Genomic DNA, 19717 nt, shown 5'->3' with positions numbered 1-19717 from the left:
AAAATAATTCTGTATTTTTTCCCGGTTTATTACTGGATTATGTTTAATACAGTATCTCTCCATAAATGCATGCTGTCCACTAAAGTGCACATCTGAAAATCTATGTTTTTAATTTTTTTTTTAAAAACAATTCAATTTCAAATCTTTTTTTTTCATGCCCTAAGAGCAATAAAAACACAAGGGTAAAAATACACAAACGTGCAAAAAGATTTAGTTGTATTTTGGTACTGTAATGACGTTTTTAAAACGTCATATTCAAACGTGCAGATTACGTTATTTTAACACCCAAATAAAAAGTCCCACAGAAGTTGCCGTTAGGTGTGGTTTTGTTTTTGTTTTAGACAACATTCGTGGCTCGTCTGTATGGGCAGTCAAATATTCATCCAAACATAGACCATATGCACTAAATTAATAACAATTAATAAATGCGTTCAGCATTCTGCAACAAATATTTTTCAGATTTGCTAGACTATTTTAAGGCGTAAAGTGAGCAGGATATATTAAAGTAGGGCATTGATTCATGCTTATTTTCATTATGTTCTCAGAATAGACATGACTTTGTTTTCCTCACTGTAATTCTTAACTTGCAACATTTTAAAACAACATTTCGGATGCAATAGGCGTACATTAAGGCATTTTATGCGTTTGTCGTAATACTAAAGTATGTCAATCATCATTAGAGCGCCACCCTCAGGCTGCATGAATGCAAGGACATTAGAATTTTTCCAAAAGTGTGTATGACGTGTTCAGTGATGATTAGCGTAAAAAATGTTATCATACAATTAATAGGCTATTAAATGAGGAGACAACTGAGAGTAAGCATTCACATATCACCTCTTGATAATACCAGAACCCATCTTCCTATTAGACATTGTCTGCTGTTACTCACAGTAACTGCCATGCAGGCTAGAATTGCGAAACATTATTGGATAATTCTTATAATTGACCTTTCTCTGGGCCAATCGGAATCTTAGCACTTTTTCTCTTTGCCAATCGGAATCTTAGCACTTGCATCAGAATCTTGAAGCGCACAGCGTCAACTGAGCTCGCCATTGGATAAGGGATGAGACGCATTTAACTTGTTTTAGCGCCCGCCAAAGTTAATTTTTGTCCCGCCAAAGTCTTATTTGATCGGTGAGTAATGTAGATGAACTGCTGCGCTTGTGACAGGGCGCATGTTTAACTGAAAGAACGAGCAGAGAGAGAGAGACGGACACGTGCGCGCACTCTCTCTCTTTGGAGCCAGGTGAAAGTGTAAACAAGACTTCACCGTCTCCAAACTAAGCGCTGTCTTGCTCTCTCTCCCTTGCACATATCTACTCTATCACCACATTTAGGCCAAAATGTAAAACTTGCATTTTCCCACACTGCTTATTCTGCTTATAATGCATTAGATAGTATGTCACAGAAAAATACACAGTTTTATTTATTTTTTTGTGTATAAGAATTATATAATTATATTGTTTAAGAACTGATAAGAATGTAAATGTGTACCTTGAAATGCAATGTAAGTCGCTTTGGATAAAAGCGTCAAATGCCAAATGCATAAATGAAAATGTATATTATTATAATTGACATCACTCGATTCCCTGTTCAGTTGGTGCTTTTCAAGTTATCTTACCCTCAAAGTCCAGTGTTATTAACCTTTATACTTTATTATTGTATTATTACAGCCTTCTGGCTTGTTTGACAAATATGCATTTGGTGTATTTTCACTGGTATTGTTGTGAAAGACAAGAAATAAAGTATTTACAAAGATGAGCATTTTATGTTTTTACTTTTCCTATATTGTTATTTAAAGGTGCAATGCGCAACATTTCATGTTAAAAATACCCGTTTTTCTAACCCATACATGCTTAAACAATTGCCTGATGGGCTGAATGAGCCCTTCTATGATCACTGCGATTGCCTCTTTAATCCTGTACAGTAAAATACAAAAGAGGGATTCGGGACGGAATTTGAGACTGGGCGTGACGTCATGCGCGTTCACGCTCACCTGGCTATGTCTGGCAGGTTTGTGTATTCGCCGCCATTCTCTGTATCAGCGAAAAGACAACTCGAGCGGCAAAAGTAGAAGATGGATTCAAAGAGACCGGCTTGTAGTTCATTCCAAACCCCAACGCAAACTCCACGTAATACAAAGAAAAGAAAACTTTTGTCTAGTGCCACCAAAAGGGCCAAATTGGAGCCAGACAGGCGTCGGAATAAGATGAGAGTCAACATCGGGAAGGCTTTCAACAAATGAAGAGATATCTCCGGTCTGCTCTAGGGCTCAAACGGGATCCTCAGTTGGCTTTTTTCTTGATAAAACGGTAAGATATATCCGAGTCTCTAATGTCTGGTACGGCAAATCTATGACAACAAATGACGATGCGTAAAATGTGTAATGCTTTAGTGTAAGCTAGATAAATGTACAATCGGAATTGGTTTTACCACCATTGTCAGTGAACTGGTTCATAAACTAGGAATTGTCTTCGGAAGAATAGTACAACATGAAACATAAAACATGTCCCATAAAAGATGCTAACTATATTTTTGTGTATGGCCTACCGGTAGCCTTGTGTCCTTTGCTAACATGCCAAGGTGCTCATGTCCTTGACCAACAAGGAAGAACGCCGTTGCATTGGCTATATTTTCTTTTTCGGGAAAAATAGTAAATTGTTCCCGGGAATGTGGTACATTTTGTATGTAGTTTATATTAGGTATGTGGGGGCAACAATGTATTATACTCTTTGGAAATCAATACGTTTCTTGAGAGGCTAACTTTACTGGGTCTGGACCTGGTTTAGCCCTGATTTAATCCTATTTTAGATATTACTTTGATGTAATAATCAATATTACCTGTACATGTACTCATTGTATTCTGTATGGTAACAATGGCTTTCTTATTTTCAGCTATGAGAAGACTGTAGTAGCACCATCTACATCCACACCTCATCAGACATCTACTAGTACTGCAAATATATTGGGAATACCACATCCACAAAGTTCAGTCACGGCAGGAGAGTCTGATAGGTATGTTTGCTTCCAGGGACTATTTAGAAATAAAACATGTCCCTTGCTCCTTCTGATGTTGAATTAACTTGTATAATGGGTAGTGTTCAACTCGATACATTTAGTTCGAGTATGTGACAAACCATTTTGACTACTGGGTAATAATATTAAGTCAACAGGGATGACTTCCTGGTTGCTGGAGTACAACCTTTGAGAGAAGATGAAGGTTTGGAGCTATTGGAAGAAAGGTAAGCACATTTCTTTTGAAATGTGATGTGCATTGCTTTTGCATTAGATTTTTACTGTGTTTTTCTGTAGTGTCAAGTCTACCGAGCTGCAGGATATCTCCATAGATGACCAGGAAGTCAACAATCTGGAAAATAGTGTGTAAATTGTAAATCTAATAATCTCTTCTAATCTTTACTTTGTTTGGGGTCATCAGTTTATTTTTTTCAAATATTGTTGGCTAAGATACTGTATTTTTTCTTTTGTACAGGATAGAGTTTGAGCAAGAACTGGACACAGACCCATATGTCTCTGATTATGTCCCCCCTATATCTTTGCGGTATGTTACGACTCGGCGCAGTAAAAAGTCACGCCTGATCCTCTTCCTCTCACTTCTGTCAATAGTGGAAAGAGGATCAGGCGTGACCTTTTACTGCGCCAGTCGAAAGTACTTCCAAAAGTGCTATTACGCCATACATTATAGTTATCCTTTTTAACCCGCTTAGAAAAGCGCCACGTTTTATTTTGTCACCATACTTGGTCGTATAACTACTCGTGTAACTGTTTTTAAATAGGGAAAACGTTGATGTGTTTGGTCACTGCTAAATTCATTGCTGCTAGATACCATTGAATATACTGGGCTAAGCTAAGTGCTTTCAAAGTGTCACCGCGCGCTAGAGCGATTAAGTGCACACACTGAGATGAGAGAGGTATGTATCAACTCGTCTTAGATAAGGGAATAACATAGTTTAATATGAAAAAACGGTAGAGTATCCCTTTAAAGGAGAACTCTGGGCAATTTTAACATTGAGCTCATTTTTTTGTAAATTTGGAGTGCTGTCACAGAGAACAACGACAAAAATCGGTGTTGCCTACACCGTGTTATCCTCTTTTTAAAATTTGCACCCTGTTGACTTCAATGGGGCAAGTTTTAAACCTGCTTTTAGCCTCTTAACATCCTTGATGTGTCATTGCAAAAGTGCACAGCCATGTGAGTGATTCCTTTAGAGTGAACGCGGGTGAATCTGACTGCAGTAGATGTGAAAGATATTATTAAAAATGATGTTATTTCAGCCAGCGCACATACCTGTATTTACATCCTGTTTTCGGTCGAAGTCCATAGTAATCGATTGTCGAGTTCACGCGCGTGATCATAGGTAACTAAACCTATGCGTGTGAACTCGACAATCGATTACTAACTGTGCAAAGGAAATGCTAATAATCACAAAGAATATCATAGCACAAATAATAAAAATAAAATTCCTTATCAGTTAAAGATATTAACACGCACACGCGCGCAGGAGTCCCGCTTAAAAGACGTGCACAGCCACAGTCGTCTTCAGTGCGCAGCAGTTCTCCACCGCTTACCAGAGAAGGCGCTATTGTTCCCCTGCTGGATTATAAGGTGAGAAGGAAGATATAACATGTATTTATGTATTTGAAACACTGTGTATTTAGAAATGTTAATTTTACAAATAAATTAATAAATAAAAATAATAAAAAAGTCAGAAAAAAAGCCCTTTCCATTAGCTGACAGGAAATTTCATTTTCTGAGGTAAAACTTTACTTCATTAGAAATTTTATCAATGACTTTCAATATATAAATCAACTACATGAATAAATAAATACATTCCTGTGAAATATTAAGTAAAAAAGAGAGAAGTCCTGTCAGAGTATGAAGTTTAAAAAATGAATCCTTGTCAGAGGCTGCTCTTTTTCCACTTCCTGGCAGGAAATGTAATTCTCTGAGGTAAATTTTTACTTCACAAGAAATGTATTGACGCAATTAATTTATTAATTGGAAGTTGATTAACATTTCTTGTGATGTAAATATTTATTAAATAAAAAAAAATCTGTTAGGAATTGGAAAAGGGGCTGTCTATAGGGTTATGGCTAAGGTTGAGTTCATTTTCTGAGGTAAAACTTTACTTCATTAAAATTTTTATCATTGACTTTAAAATAAATAAATCTAAACTATAAATAAAACAACATGAATAAATAAATTCCTGTGAAATATGAAGTAAAAAAAAAAGATAATTACACAAATTAAATGACACAATATAAAGAAAACGAAAAAGATATTATGCAATAAAGTACAGTAATAGAAATATAGTAATAGCAAATTAGTAATAATATGTTATAAGTAGACTATATATACAGATCATGTATCATGATATTTTCATGTTTTAGAAAGTCATTGAAAATATTATGACAGTTATAACCATACCCTTTTTGTTTTGTATTATTCTTAGGATGGCAACCTCCTACAGTGAACAAGCACCGCTAAAGGTCAAGTGTGTGGGTTGCCGCAGGAGCCAAAAGGCTTTAAATTTCGTCATCAACGACAATATAATTGATGTTGGAGCCTACAAGGTGACCACACTGTCAGCCCTTACTGATGGACAGACGTGGTACACCTCAATAAAAAATGGAAGTGACCCAGAGTTTGAAGAGGGTGGGTCGTATATCATCAAAAATTTCACCCTCTCAAAACAATATGGCCGGCAGTGTATTTTTTTAAACCGGTCAAGCAGGAAATTTAAAACATCCCCATTGGCCATAACCGAGGAGGCAGAGAGAGCTGCTAAAGAGGTCCTCTGTCCTCCTTCCCCATTTGTAACCGGGGAAGAACAGGAGATCTTCCAAAGCCCTGGGTACCTGAGTCTGCGGGGAAATATTGAGAAAGTGAGTGAATTTAAAAGCACAATTGAATATCTAGTACATTATCCTGATTTACTTAGCCTAGGTAAATGTAAGCTATTATAACTGTGTTTCTCAATCACAGTCCTAGAGTACCCTAACACTCTTATTTGAGATACACATTTAGGTGAATTAACCTTGATTGGGAATACATAGAAAATATTCAGTGTTGGGGATACCTGGACCAGGACTGAGAAACACTCATCTGTGACATTGGGCTGTTATTTTCCAGTTGCAAGTGGCCAGGATGACTCGGGCCCAGTATCCCCTCCTGGACCTTTCTTTGAGGTCTGGAACAAAACTTCTGGAGGTAACTTTATGAAGAGAAGAGGCGTTGATGGACCTGTACGTCGGGGATAAGGTGGAGGTCAGCCACCTAAGGGCAAAAATTCAGCCCAATGGAGGAGGCAAATTTGACTCCTCCAACCATACGACTGTCAAGGTAAACAAATATAAATTTCAAAGGTTATCAAAGACAAGTAAACAGTCATTAATAAAAATGCAAGCATTGAAATCTTGTGAATCGTAATCGATACATTTTTTACTGTTTATAATAATCTAATTGTAACACTAACCTTAACCCTAAGTGTGGATGTTTTTTATTTATCTTTTCGCCAGATCGTAGAGCGCCAGATCCTTGAAGCAGTGCTGACAGTTATTCGAGTGTCCGAGGATGATAATATGCTCATCCTGTTGGACAGTGAACTAGAAGACTATGCTGTACCAAGCCATTTTTACCATGGCAGTATAAATGACTTGGTACAGCAGCTGCCAATTACAGTAAAAGTCCAGCGTATTCATCACCCTGTGCTGAAGCTTGAGGCCGTGGATACAACTGAGGCCGCAGAATCCCTTGATACAGCCGAGGATGCAGCATCCCTGGATACAGCCGAGGATGCAGAATCCCTGGATACAGCCGAGGATGCAGAATCCCTGGATACAACTGAGGCCGCAGAATCCCTGGATACAGCCGAGGATGCAGAATGCCTGGACCTTATCGAGGCTGCAGAAGTCGCAGAATCCCTAGATACTGAAAACACTTAAAATGTGTTTGTCATGATCATTGACTTTTATTTTGATTAGGTTTTGTTCTCTTAAGTTCTGATTGTTTTTATTTCTAAATGTTCCAAGTACTTTACATATTATTAAAGATTGTTTGTTCGAATATCTTGTTGTGTGCTTCTTTGCATTCACCCCATTACATTACAGTTTGTTTGTTTTTATGGGGTTTAAGATTTTCAATTTGAATAATATTGCGTAAATTACGAAAAATGTAAAATGAGCTGTTCTCTGATTGTTTCAGGAAAAGATTCGAAGCATCAGGAATGTTGAAAACAGTGCCATCTTGTGGCAGGTCAAAAACCGAAATGTTTACAGCTTGTTGTTTTATCAACTAAGCACAAATAAAAAGCCTGACAATGCTAAATGTTTTTGATAATATAATACATATTTATATAATAATAATAAAAATGTAGTGTTTCAATAAATGAATGAATAAAATGTTTCTGGACAGTGTTGCTGTCAACGGGTAACCAGGTGAGAGACAGGCCCACAACCGATCTAAATTATCCAAATTTGTTGCCCATTTCTCAGCAATATTGCTCAAAAAGTTGCCCCGTGTATTTACCTTTAGAGTGCACGCTTTCACTACATGATTTGGTTGAGAATGAATGCCCCTAAAATTCAACATTAGAGGCAAACAACGGTCTTTTTTATTTACATCATTTAACATAGATGAATTTATCTATTATCATCTCGAAGAGTAGCGTTTTTCTTCCAAAAACCGGCATGATTACAAATGTGATATTGATATTTTATACAACAGTTCTATAAATAATTATTTATTATTAATTAATTTACATTTTAGACACAGGGTTATCCATTTTTGCTTATATTTTGTAAACGAAAATAATTCCAAACAAGCGACAGCACTGTTTAACTTCTGGGCTGCACATGGTTTCTTATAAAGCTGGTTATGGCGTCAAATGGTGGACAAAACAGCGCAAGCGCATAAACACAGCGCGCAAGTGAATTGCAACAGTGTGAGCAACGTGACAATGCTCGCACGTAAAATGTAAACATGCAGAACTCTCAAATCCCAAACTGGAGGACAAAAAATATGATTGTGCGCACAAATTAACAAGTCGCAAGCAGAAATAACAGCCGCGAGTCCTGACAGGTTCTACACGCTCGAGTTCTTTTCTACACGCGCGCAGCTGAAATCTTTACGCACATGAGTCAGTTTTAACACTTTAAAAGGCGGGGGTCAGACCTTCCTGTTAACAAATGCTATTGGCTGCTGGCCAAATCCTGTATTGATTGGCTGCATCTCTTCAAATCTCTCGTGATTGGCTGTTGTTGGGCGAGGACAGACATAAAGCGGGAAGATTGGGAATCGGATGATGGCAGACAGTAAAGAGGTAAGTTAACGTTATGGGTTATATCTAAATTCATATTTAATTTCTTTCTTGTAGCTGTAAGATGTGTTGTGCGTTTATATCTATACATCTGTCTTTGATAATAACGTTTAGTGAACCTGTTGAGAGATACCCTGAATGCAGGCCCATCTAACATTAATGTTGAAGGGAGCATTAGTGTTTCACAAAATGGTAAGTGTAAACAGCTATAATGTTAGATGTCTGATAGTTAAACAGCTTAGTGGCCATTCACTACTCAAAAGCCTCCATATGAATTCATAATGTAGATGAAATGCAGGCTCAGAAAGGAAGCCAGTCAGGCCCTGGGACTCTTGGGGCTGAGAAAGCACAGCGGGTGCAGCAGAATATGGCCAGGTTAGGAAATTAAAGGGTTCGTTCAGCTTTTCTCTAAAAGATCTCTTCTTAATTCATGTCTTGTGCATTTTGCACAGAGCATTTCCTGGGCTTTTTAAATCAAAAGTGGCTGGAAAACTGGCCAGAAAAAGAGGGCGAAAGTCAACTCCAGTGCAGTTCTGTAAATGAAGATGCTATCCTCCTTCAGGCAGGATTGGGCCGAAGAACCATAAGTGTGCCTGAAGAGGCTGACCACTCAGAGGTAGGCTAAGTTAAAAAGGGATATTCCACACAAAAATTGATTTCTAAGTCTAACCATCTTACCAACCCATCCACTTTCTTACTTCACGACTGATAAGTTAGACGTAAGAAAAATATTTTAAACTATTAATATTTTAAATGGGCAAGAAGTGTTGGTCCTCTGTGCTGTTGTGTCGTGTCTCACGAGTTTCACGCCATGCACTTCACCGATTGCTTTGATTGCACTTAACAATGTGCTGACATTTACATGTACTCAACATTTACATATGTTAGTCAGAATCAATGGTTTTTATTTTAACAAGTTTAAACTAGTTTATTAGTATTTATCTTACACACACCTATCGTTTTGCTTTAGAAGACATTGATTCATCCACTGGGGTTGTATGAATTAGGGCTGCTCGATTAAGGAAAAAAATCATAATCACGATTATTTTTGTTCAATATTGAAATCACGATTATGTAACACGATTATTTCACATGACTTTGGGAACGTGTTGCATTTATTAAAAAGACACGGTAACACTTTACAATAATGTGAATTAGTTAACATTAGTTATGTATTAACTAACATGAACTAACAATGAGAAATTTAAAGTATTTATTAATATTTTTTAATGTTAGTTAATAAAAATACAGCTGTTCATTGTTTGTTCATGTTAGTTCACAGTGCATTAACTAATGTTAACAAATACCTTTCATTTTAATTACGTATTAGTAAATGGTGAAATGAATATTATTGTTCATTATTAGTTAATGTTAAAGCTCCAATATGTAGGAATTTTGTAATAAAATTTCCAAAAATAACTTGCACAGGGTGATATATTTCCTCCAGTTGTGTACTTACAATATCTCAAAAGTCTCCAAAGATTTTTTATTTCAGAGAAATTCCGATTTTAAATAACTGGCCGTCCCGGAAAAGAAATGTCGCGCCTCAGTGACGCAATCCTTTTTCCGGTGTGGACCATGTGATAGGATATTCCACCACACCGGATTTTTTTTTTTATTATTTTTTTTTTTTTTACAACAACTTTATTGAGGTTTTTTTTTTATCACAATAAACAATAAAGACGTCTGACAAAGAATAAAAAAAAGAATAAAATAAAAAATATGACCCACCACACCGGAATATCGCATGGTCAAATGCGGAAGTGGTGGTTAAAGCGTTATAGCCATAGACTGTATGGTTATAGCTGTTATGGATCACGATTACTCTTTGGCGAGTATTGAAGTGCCAACAAAACGAAAGCGTCCATATTCGGATACACTTAGACTGTGTGACAAACGAAGGAATAAAACCTGGATAAATATCGGCCAGGCGTTTTCGAGATGGAGAGAGCTGCGCGTCTATCTTGGACTTGACCGAGACTGCTCTCGCGAGTGTATTGATAGACAGGTAAGACATGCAACTGTCAATAATAGCACTTATAAACAAAGTTATATTGCTCTTTGTACTTTGGTAAGGCTTTTTATCACGTGTGGTGACCGAGATTATGGCAGTACAATTAAATAGAATCGGATATGATGTTAAAAAAATATATTTAGTCATTACTTGCAAATGTTCGTTCAAATTTACTTTTAGATATTGGTTTGAACACGTTAAACAACACGGCATTAACCATAAAAACGTAAAACTGCACAACATTAACCAAACAAATCATTTGACAAATAGCTGTATGTTGTAACGGGATAATATAGCATAACATTTCACGTTCCTTGCAGTTCATTAATTATGATGACATAAAATAATACGATCAGACATACAGGTAATACAAAAACGAATAAATTACCTCATCCGTGATCATGATTCATTAATTCCATGTAGATACATCGCTAGATGGTGAAAACAACGACATCTCCCATCGTCACCTCCTTCATAGCGTCATCAAGCTTCGCCTTTGTTATTGTTGAAACTGCGCCCCCTTGTGGTCAAATACCAAAGTCACATACTGGAGCTTTAAAGGAGCTGTATGTAAGAAATCTATTTCAATTAATCATAAAATGGCCCTGATGTGTCACTAGACATTAAGAAATCATGTTCATTTCAAATACTTATATCACTGACAACAGTAGTATGGCTAGGATATTGTCATTTAAAAAGTGGACTTGCAGCCCTCAACTGATGTTGATGTTGTCATTTTGTGTTTTGGCCTGAGCGCCTCCCTCCACCTATCTACCAATCACGAAGTCAGTAGTGTTTCGGCATCCGGGTTGCCAGCTCTGCTCTAACCTAACCTACCCTAACTCTAGTCGGATAAAAATGTCTAACGTTACTAAATCAAAAAGACCTCGTTATAATTCAGAAATTCGTTGTGACAAAGTCCGAAATAAAACCAGAATTTGTATAGGAGATGCTTTTGAAAGATGGAGACGGCTGAAAACGGAGAAGAATTTGAACACAGACGCCAACGTTGCTAATTTTCTCCTAGACAGGTAAGATTCATCTATGCTTGGCTAACTTGTACTGGATGTCAATGGACATTTCATATATTCATGACAGTCGAACAAAGGTATGCGTGTTCAAGCAACGTAACGTTAGCTCACATGGACGTATGCATTTGCAATGCATTATAGGAGCCCGTTTCTCTGTCATTATGCTGAGACGCTGATGAAAACATTAGCACGACCATTATGGCAATTTGAAACGTAATTGAGACAAGCCTAACTTTACCTCAGAAAAAAATATTCGTCATTCGTTCTTCACGTATATCGTGGACTAAGTTACACATGCTGCAAGTTGACCTGTATGACCATTGCTAATGTAATTTAGTTACTCTAACAATATTTTCTGATGGGACTGAAAACAACCCTGTGATAGCCATTGGTGATATTGAATTTGTCCCGTGTTATAATTTCTGTGGCAAATGTTTATTCTGTTTTTAGCCTATAATATGACAAAAACTTTAGCACTTGTAAATCAAGGTTTTTTTTTTTCGTATTGAAAAATAAGGAAGTATTATTTTGTTGTTTAAGTCTATATGTTTTTTTGTTTTCTTTTACTATTATCCTTTTTTTTTTCTCAGATTTTTTTTGAATTGTAATTGTATTTATATGTTCAAAATAAAGAAATCAAATCAAATTAAATATCAAATCAAAAACGCTTATCTCTTCAGCTATTATGGCCCCAGCACCTCAACAATTAGTAATTTTTTAAAATAAGTAATTACTCATCAAAATATCTCTCATATAGCATAAACACAATTAACAGAAAAAAAAACTTACTGTGTACGTCTCGTCATCACTTGCCATTGGAAGCTCATTGAAGCAGCCTACGTTTCTGCTGAATCCTGCAGCTTATCTGGCAACCTCGAGTCAGGGGGGAGGGGATACACGGCTCTACAGTATTTTTAAAGTGATTGCAGTACCAGTTTTGTCCACAATCCTACATACGGTACCTTTAACTAAGGAAGTTAACTAATGCTAATTAATGAACCTTATTGTAAAGTGTTACTACCAAAGACACCTTTCAACAATTCTTAAAAAATCGAAATTTGAACATTGATTGTACTTTTTGAACTATTAAAATAAATAATATAACAGATACACTTTTGCGTTTAGGAGTCGGGACATGACGGAATTGTCACTTGCACAATCGGGCCAGCATTGCATCTTAACTAAAGTTTATAATTTTTACTTCTTTTTAAGTCTTATCAGTTTAAACATTCAAGCTGAGAGAGTTTATGGCTTCGGGAGGGGTGGATGTGCGCGTGTCATTCACAACACAAGACAAAATTAGAACGTTCTTTCAAAACAGAACATGGCAAAATAATCGTTTTTACTCGATTGTACTATTTTGGTGATCGTTGGGAGCCAAAATCGAAATCGAAATTCAATTAATTGCACAGCCCTAGTATGAATTGCCATCATATTAGTTTTGCATGGTTTTTGAAGCATCAACTTTGAGGGACCCATCCACTTGCATTAACTCACAGATGGATTATTTTTATAATGGATTATAATCTTTGTGTTCATCTGAAGAAAGAAAGTTTATACATCTGGAAAGACATGAGGGTGAGTAAATGGTTAGAGAATTGTCATTTTTGGGTGAACTATCTTTTTAAAATGGGGGTTTTCAACTCTAGCCCTTGTGATCATTCCTGGTTCTCAATGTGTATACTGCATCCTAAATAGTATGTGAAAAAGAATAAATGTGTGCCAATGCATAGTACGTTGAAAAGAGTATGCCAAAAGTCTCTGGATTGCACACCGTAATGGCTAATATTGCCCACAACCATTGCGGTTTGGAGGAGGATTCGGTTTAGAACTACAAATACATGCGTGTTAAAACTGCAAACATGGTGGATGTGTGCAACCAGCAATTAAGTAGAAAGGTTTAAATAAAGTGAAATGAAATGTGGAGGATGCTAACTGTGACAAGATGATTGACAGGCCAGTTTATGGTTTGTTAATGACACAATTGTATAACAATAGTATGTCCCAAAGCTTGTCTACTCTTCTGCTACACGTTCAAATGTATGCATTGCTACACTGAACAATCTTTGTGTTATTAAAATTTTTACAGATTTCAGCACTTTTCTGTGAAGTGTTCCCCAAGTTGGCAGCATTAGATGGGGCTTGGATGCTGTACAAAGCAGCTGGTAAGAAATGGATAATCGCACCTAAATTTGTTTCTATGTGTAGCAAGTGGCTCAATTATAGTGACTACGCAATTAAACTTTAAATTAAGTGTTGCTGAATAATTTTTCAATCTCATTTTATTGCCTCTTCGTCAATCAGTTTATAATATCTGAATATTTTATATTGAACTACTCGATTCATAATAAATTAGTTACTTCCTTTTAATTTTGTAGGATATTAGTAATACTAGTTATGGTTTGTGTTCCCCGGTACATTTTTGTCATGTCTGCTTTTTATACTGCGTTTTTAAGGGGCTTGTTTTGCTCTTTTTGTGATATCTGGCAACTCGTCACCTGGAGCTTTAATAAAGAGAAGTTCGTTCATCAAGTTCCAAAGAGTGATAGTTCATTGGCCACTGATCAAATGATAGTGACGTGATGGGAACCATTGACTTGGTCTTATAGACTAAAGAGTTTATGTTTTCAGTATTCTGTAAGTGATGTAGATGTTTATCTTAACCAAACAGGGGGATCCGGCCAACGATCAATGACAGTGGTGGCACCTGATGCAGAGGGCTACAATGGTCTATACATTATAAAGGCATCTGGAGGAAAGGCATGCCTTTACATAATTCCAATTCAGCATAGATTAGACACTTCCCCATTACCAATGTCAGCCAAAGAATTTGAGAGGATGCCTAAAGCCAAGTGCATCCACCTGTCAGGTATATGTACCTGTACAGCTGCTAGCTCTTCACATTGACACATGTGGGCTAAATAGTCCCTCTGAATGTAAGGTAAGATATACTAAAAACGTACTTCCTGTTTCATTATTCAAATTTTCGCTGCAGTATTTATTATACTTTATTTTACAGATCATCTCTTATGATGAGTCCAGTTTGGAGTCTATCATTGATGATGCAGATGATTTTGACAACCATAATGTAAGCTCTATAATGTGCCTCTTAAAGCTGTGTTTTTTAACCTTTACAAATGCCATTGTAGGTTATTGTTCTTGAAAATAAATTAACATTGTGTGTATTTATGACAAATGTTAGAATTGGAAGGTGGTGTTTAATTCAAAAGGTTCCTTTGTCTTCCCATTCTTTTATGATCTCTTTCAAAATAAAGGCATCCTCAAATGAGCATCCATAAGCCTCCACGTCTGTGGTGAGTGTCAAGGTAAGAAAAGATTTGCACTATTTAGCCATATTTTGGGAACATTTTTGTTACTCTTAAAGAGTAACAAAAATGTTACACCAAAGTAACTTCAAGGAGATCGACTTAGTATTGATTTACATTTACGCATTTGGCAGACGCTTTTATCCAAAGCGACTTACATTGCATTTCAAGGTACACATTTACATTCTTATCAGTTCTTGCTTTCCCTTGAAATCGAACCCATTACCTTGGCGTTGCAAGCGTCATTGCTCTACTGTTTAAGCTACAGGAAGGCTCATGGAATTTCATGAAGGAATTTCATGACTTTTATATAAACATACTTGTTTCTTATGTAAGAATTTTAGGCGTGTGTGTGTGTGTGTGTGTGTGTGTGTGTGTGTGTGTGTGTGTGTGTGTGTGCCTTTATTGCAATTGTCTATATCCTCTCATAGGTTGCTTGTCCAGTTTGCTTGGATTGGTACCCACAAGACTATGTGGAACTACATGCAAGCAGTTGTGGTGAAAGGTTTGTGACCAATTTGAATATAAATCTAAATATATTTAAAACAACTGCTATCAGAGCATTTGTGTTGTCTCTGCAGCCTTTAGGGAGAATTTGAAAAAGAGCTTGACTGGCAGGACAAACTAGGCAGTGAAAAGACAAGGGAGGAGAAACCGTGTACAAGGTAAAATGCAAGATATCCGTTGGCATCTGACTGACCTGTGAGATTTTCTTTATTGCATTTGGAATTTTTTTGCCTTTTCTGTTTGGTCTTGTAGCTTATCCGACATAATCACACAGCTTGCTGAAAGGGTGGACAGCACATCAGCATTTAATATCAGTGTAACGAGAGGAGAACCGTTCGAGAGGGGCATGGTCCAGTTGAAGCGTCAAAAAAAATCTTCTCCAAAGAATACTCTTTGCATTAATTTCCTAGGAGAGTATGGGATTGACAATGGAGCTCTCCGGAAAGAATTTCTAACTGGTATGTGCTAATTGTCTCAATGTAACAAACTACTCAATTTTGTAATTCTATTTGCTGACTTTCCATTTGAACAGAAATGGTGAAAGGAATTGAGGCTCAGCTCTTTGAGGGAGGAGACAGTGGAAAAAACCCCAAATACTCCATTACTGACTATCAAAAAGATCACTTCAAGTAGGTAGCAGTAAGTAAATAGATGTATTGTGCAAAACTGAGGATCAGTGTACTGTGAAATGAAATACTGCTACAATGTCTCAATGTCATGCATTTTCAATTTCTATACAAATGCTAAATATTTAAAGGTAAAATGAGTTAAAAATATGTAATTTTACATCTGATTTTCTTTTAAAATGCATTTTTTAGTATAACACACATCAATACATTACTTACAGTATGTTGCCTCAATATGCTCAACATATTAACTTCTTTGTTACTGCAGGACTTGTGGAGAGATCTTCGCAGTCAGTGTAGCACAAGGGGGCCCCCCACCAAATTTAAAAATAAAAATGGTGCTATGACTACATCTGCACAGGAGCAATAGACAAGGATGAAATGTCCAAAGACAATGTCACCGATCCAGAGCTCATAGAGCTTATTGAAAAGGTTTTTAAAAACTAGATCAAATACATTAAAGGAATAGTTCACTTTAAAATGAAAATTCTGTCATCATATACTCACCCTCATGTTGTTTCAAACCTGTATGAATTTCTTTCTTCTGCTGAACAGAAAGGAAGATATTTAGAAGAATGTCAGTAACCAGACAGTTTCTGGACTCATTGACTTCCATAGTATATTTTTTTCCTACTATGGAAGTCAATGGGACCCAGAAACTGTTAAAGGGTTACTTCAGGATTTAGCATTAAGCTTTGTATTAGTAGAAAACCTGTAGAATTTTCGAATTACCATGCTTTCCACCCTCATATCCCCCTGAGACAAGAGATTTATGTATTTTTTGTCTGGAAAAAATCCTCCGATGACGCAAAAATCGTCATTTTGCGTCATCGGAGGATTTTCTGGCCAGAGGCTAAAGACTACAGCCAGTAGATGGCGTTGTTCCGCATGTTTTCAGCCCGCCCATAGGAGGTGGGATTTCAGAAAGCTGAATAGTAGGAGAAAGCTGAGTAAGTAACCATCCTCTTTTTCCCGGACTTGTCCGGCGGGCGAGATCGTTCAAAATGTCCGGGATTCAGCTTTTGCTTTCTGCGGTCGCCATTCATTGTTTACATGCACACCTTTCAATCTAACTGAATTCATTCCGATTGGTGAATCTGAATGTAGTGTTTACATGAACGCTAAACAAGTGATCGGTTGATGTGCGTTTTACCATTGCTAAGAAAAATTCCCGCTCCTCCGTGAGAGATGCGAGACCCGGCGCGTCTCAGTAATGACGCCACCGGCCTCGCGCCGTTCTCCCGCGGCCGTCAGCCTCGTCCTGCTCGCCACAGTAAACATGATGAATGGCGACTGTAGAACGCAAAAGCCGAATCCCGGACATTTTGGACGATCTCTAAATCCCTCGCAAACTCATCACGTAGGCTAGCTTTGTTGTTTACAACTGCGCACTCTTACCGGTAGGCGTGGCCTCCTAAGGCAGCGAAGCAAGTGCATTCTGGGAGTTGTTGTCTTTCATCCACATAAGCCAAAAATACATTTTCTGGCTTTTCTCAGTCTAGAAAGCTCCAAATTCAAAAATTTCTTCACATTTCTTCTACTTAAATGACCTATTTTAAATACACATTCATCTTCCCAGAGGTGAAGTATCCCTTTAAAGAAATTCATACAGGTTTGAAACAACATGAGGGTGAGTATATGATGACAGAATTTTCATTTTAAAGTGAACTATTCTTTAAAGATACACATCTGAACACCAACATTCATATATGTTCCAGTCAGAATAATGAATCTAGTACTTGTTGCTGCCATAACATCTTTTCTGGCTATATTTTTTACTTGCTTTTTTGTAACTGCATGGATATACTTGTATTTAGATGTGAGCATTAGTGAGTTAAGACACTGATGTGGGGTGATGGACTCTGGCAGGCGGTCTGCATTAAGATGTGTTCTCTGTAATTAATAGAATAGACAAACATGTTAATTAAAAGGGGGTGTCCCTAAACATTTGGCTTTTGTCCTCACAGCAATAGTAACTCTAGGACATTTGTCTCCTTTTTTTTGTCCTGGTTTCCAGGACTTGCTGGCACAACAAAGCGAGACCTGCCTGCAGTTCTTTGTACCAGGACACTTGAAAAAGGTTTTTAAATGTACTAGGGCTGGGTATTGACACAAATTCAAACATGCATTAAATATTGAAGAACATTAAAAATTATAATGAATATGTAATATGGTGCATATATTTATATATTTAATAAAATGCTCCTCTCTAGAGTTAATTGTTCTAGCTGACTAACGAGTTTATGGTCACTGGATATGGTTTTCTGAGGTAAATGTGATGACATTGTTTACTAATGTCTTTCCACGGTTGAAAAACTGATTGAGCGATTCCATGTGACATGATACGGACTTCGATAAGTTGTACTCTATTTTTCTTAAGACACTTTCAGATGCTCATTCATGTTTATTTCGCGCTGTAACTGATGTTATTAAGGCGGAAGAGAAGATCATGTGCTGCTGCTTCTCTTAAAGGGCACCTATTATGCAAAATTCACTTTTACATGGTGTTTGAACATAAATGTGTGTTGGCAGTGTGTGAGCAAAACCACCCTAGAATGATACAAATCCACCCAGTAGTTTTTTTACTATCTCAATAAATCATAAGCACTGTCTCAGAACACCCTGTTCTAGATTTCCCTCACTGTGACGTAGAAATGAGCTAAGCCCCACCGACGTGTTTGATTGACATCTGGTTTTGGCATAGACCCCGCCCTCGGTGATCTGCATCCTCCATTGTTTCAACGACAGCCAGTGTGTAATGTCTCCTAAGAAGTGTAGGTGTTCTGTTGTGGGATGTAAGAATGGACATACTAGTCTTCACTGACATCAGAGCCACTGAAAACGCAGCGGATGGATTTTATTTATGAAGAAAAGTCACCACTTAAACTTCCTAAATAGGAGATTCATTTTCTGACTGACTGTTTAGTGAACGAGGGTCAAAGTTAATCCTCAAGTGTGGATCGTTGCCTACTGTTCGCGATCCAACGTCACCTCCAGAAAAAGTAAGTGTATTTTATGATTTTTGAGCAAATAGTCATTTCAATCGATGTCAGCCAGTTCAACAACAAATGCGTCTAAAGCTATTTATTGTCGTCGTCATAGGATGTCTCAACAAACAACGTCAGACAGTTTTATGTCACGTAGGCATTTTTTTGCAGCATTTACAAATGTAAATAAATTAAGGTCTGCTCTATCTCCATAGACAGTAGGCTATATAAACGTATATCTCCCTCCCCTTAAGAAATAAATAAATAAATAAATCGTTTGTACTTAGCAAACGTTATCACAGTAGTGTGTGTGTGTGTAGTTTCAAAAAATTGCGCGAACGTTATCACAGTTCGTGTGTCTGTGTGTGTGTGTTGCACATCCATAATGGCAAAGGGGACGCGATTAAAACTTTGTAAGTACATAAATGTATCAAATAACCATTCCGAGACATTTAGTCCATTCTCATTCGTGTTTATTCTGTGCCGGAGTCTCTTCATCATCTAGGTCCAGCAGGGCGGGGATATGCAGCTCATTTACATTTAAGGTGGTAGACGCCAAAACAGCTCTTTTTAAAACAGGCCCCAAAAATGAAATTTTCAAATGATTATAATAAATTAACTGTGGGGTATTTTGTGCTGAAACTTCACAAATGCATTCTGGGGACACCCAAGACCAATATTACATCTTCTAAAAAGGGGCATAATAGGTGCCCTTTAAGCTGAACTGCGCCTAAATGGTAATTATGTTTTTGAATTTCGTAAGAAAATGTACGTAATTTGAAATCTGAGACTTTGTTTCATATCAATAATAACAAAGCACAAAGATTATTGCAATTTATTGGATGGGATGCGCGCTACAATGTTCCATTCAATCATCAACTGAAAACAGG

Source organism: Scardinius erythrophthalmus (genome assembly GCF_964197995.2).
Source record: "Scardinius erythrophthalmus genome assembly, chromosome: 4".
Classification (NCBI taxonomy): domain Eukaryota; kingdom Metazoa; phylum Chordata; class Actinopteri; order Cypriniformes; family Leuciscidae; genus Scardinius; species Scardinius erythrophthalmus.
The sequence above is the reverse complement of the archived record's forward strand: the minus strand, read 5'-3'. Positions refer to the sequence as shown.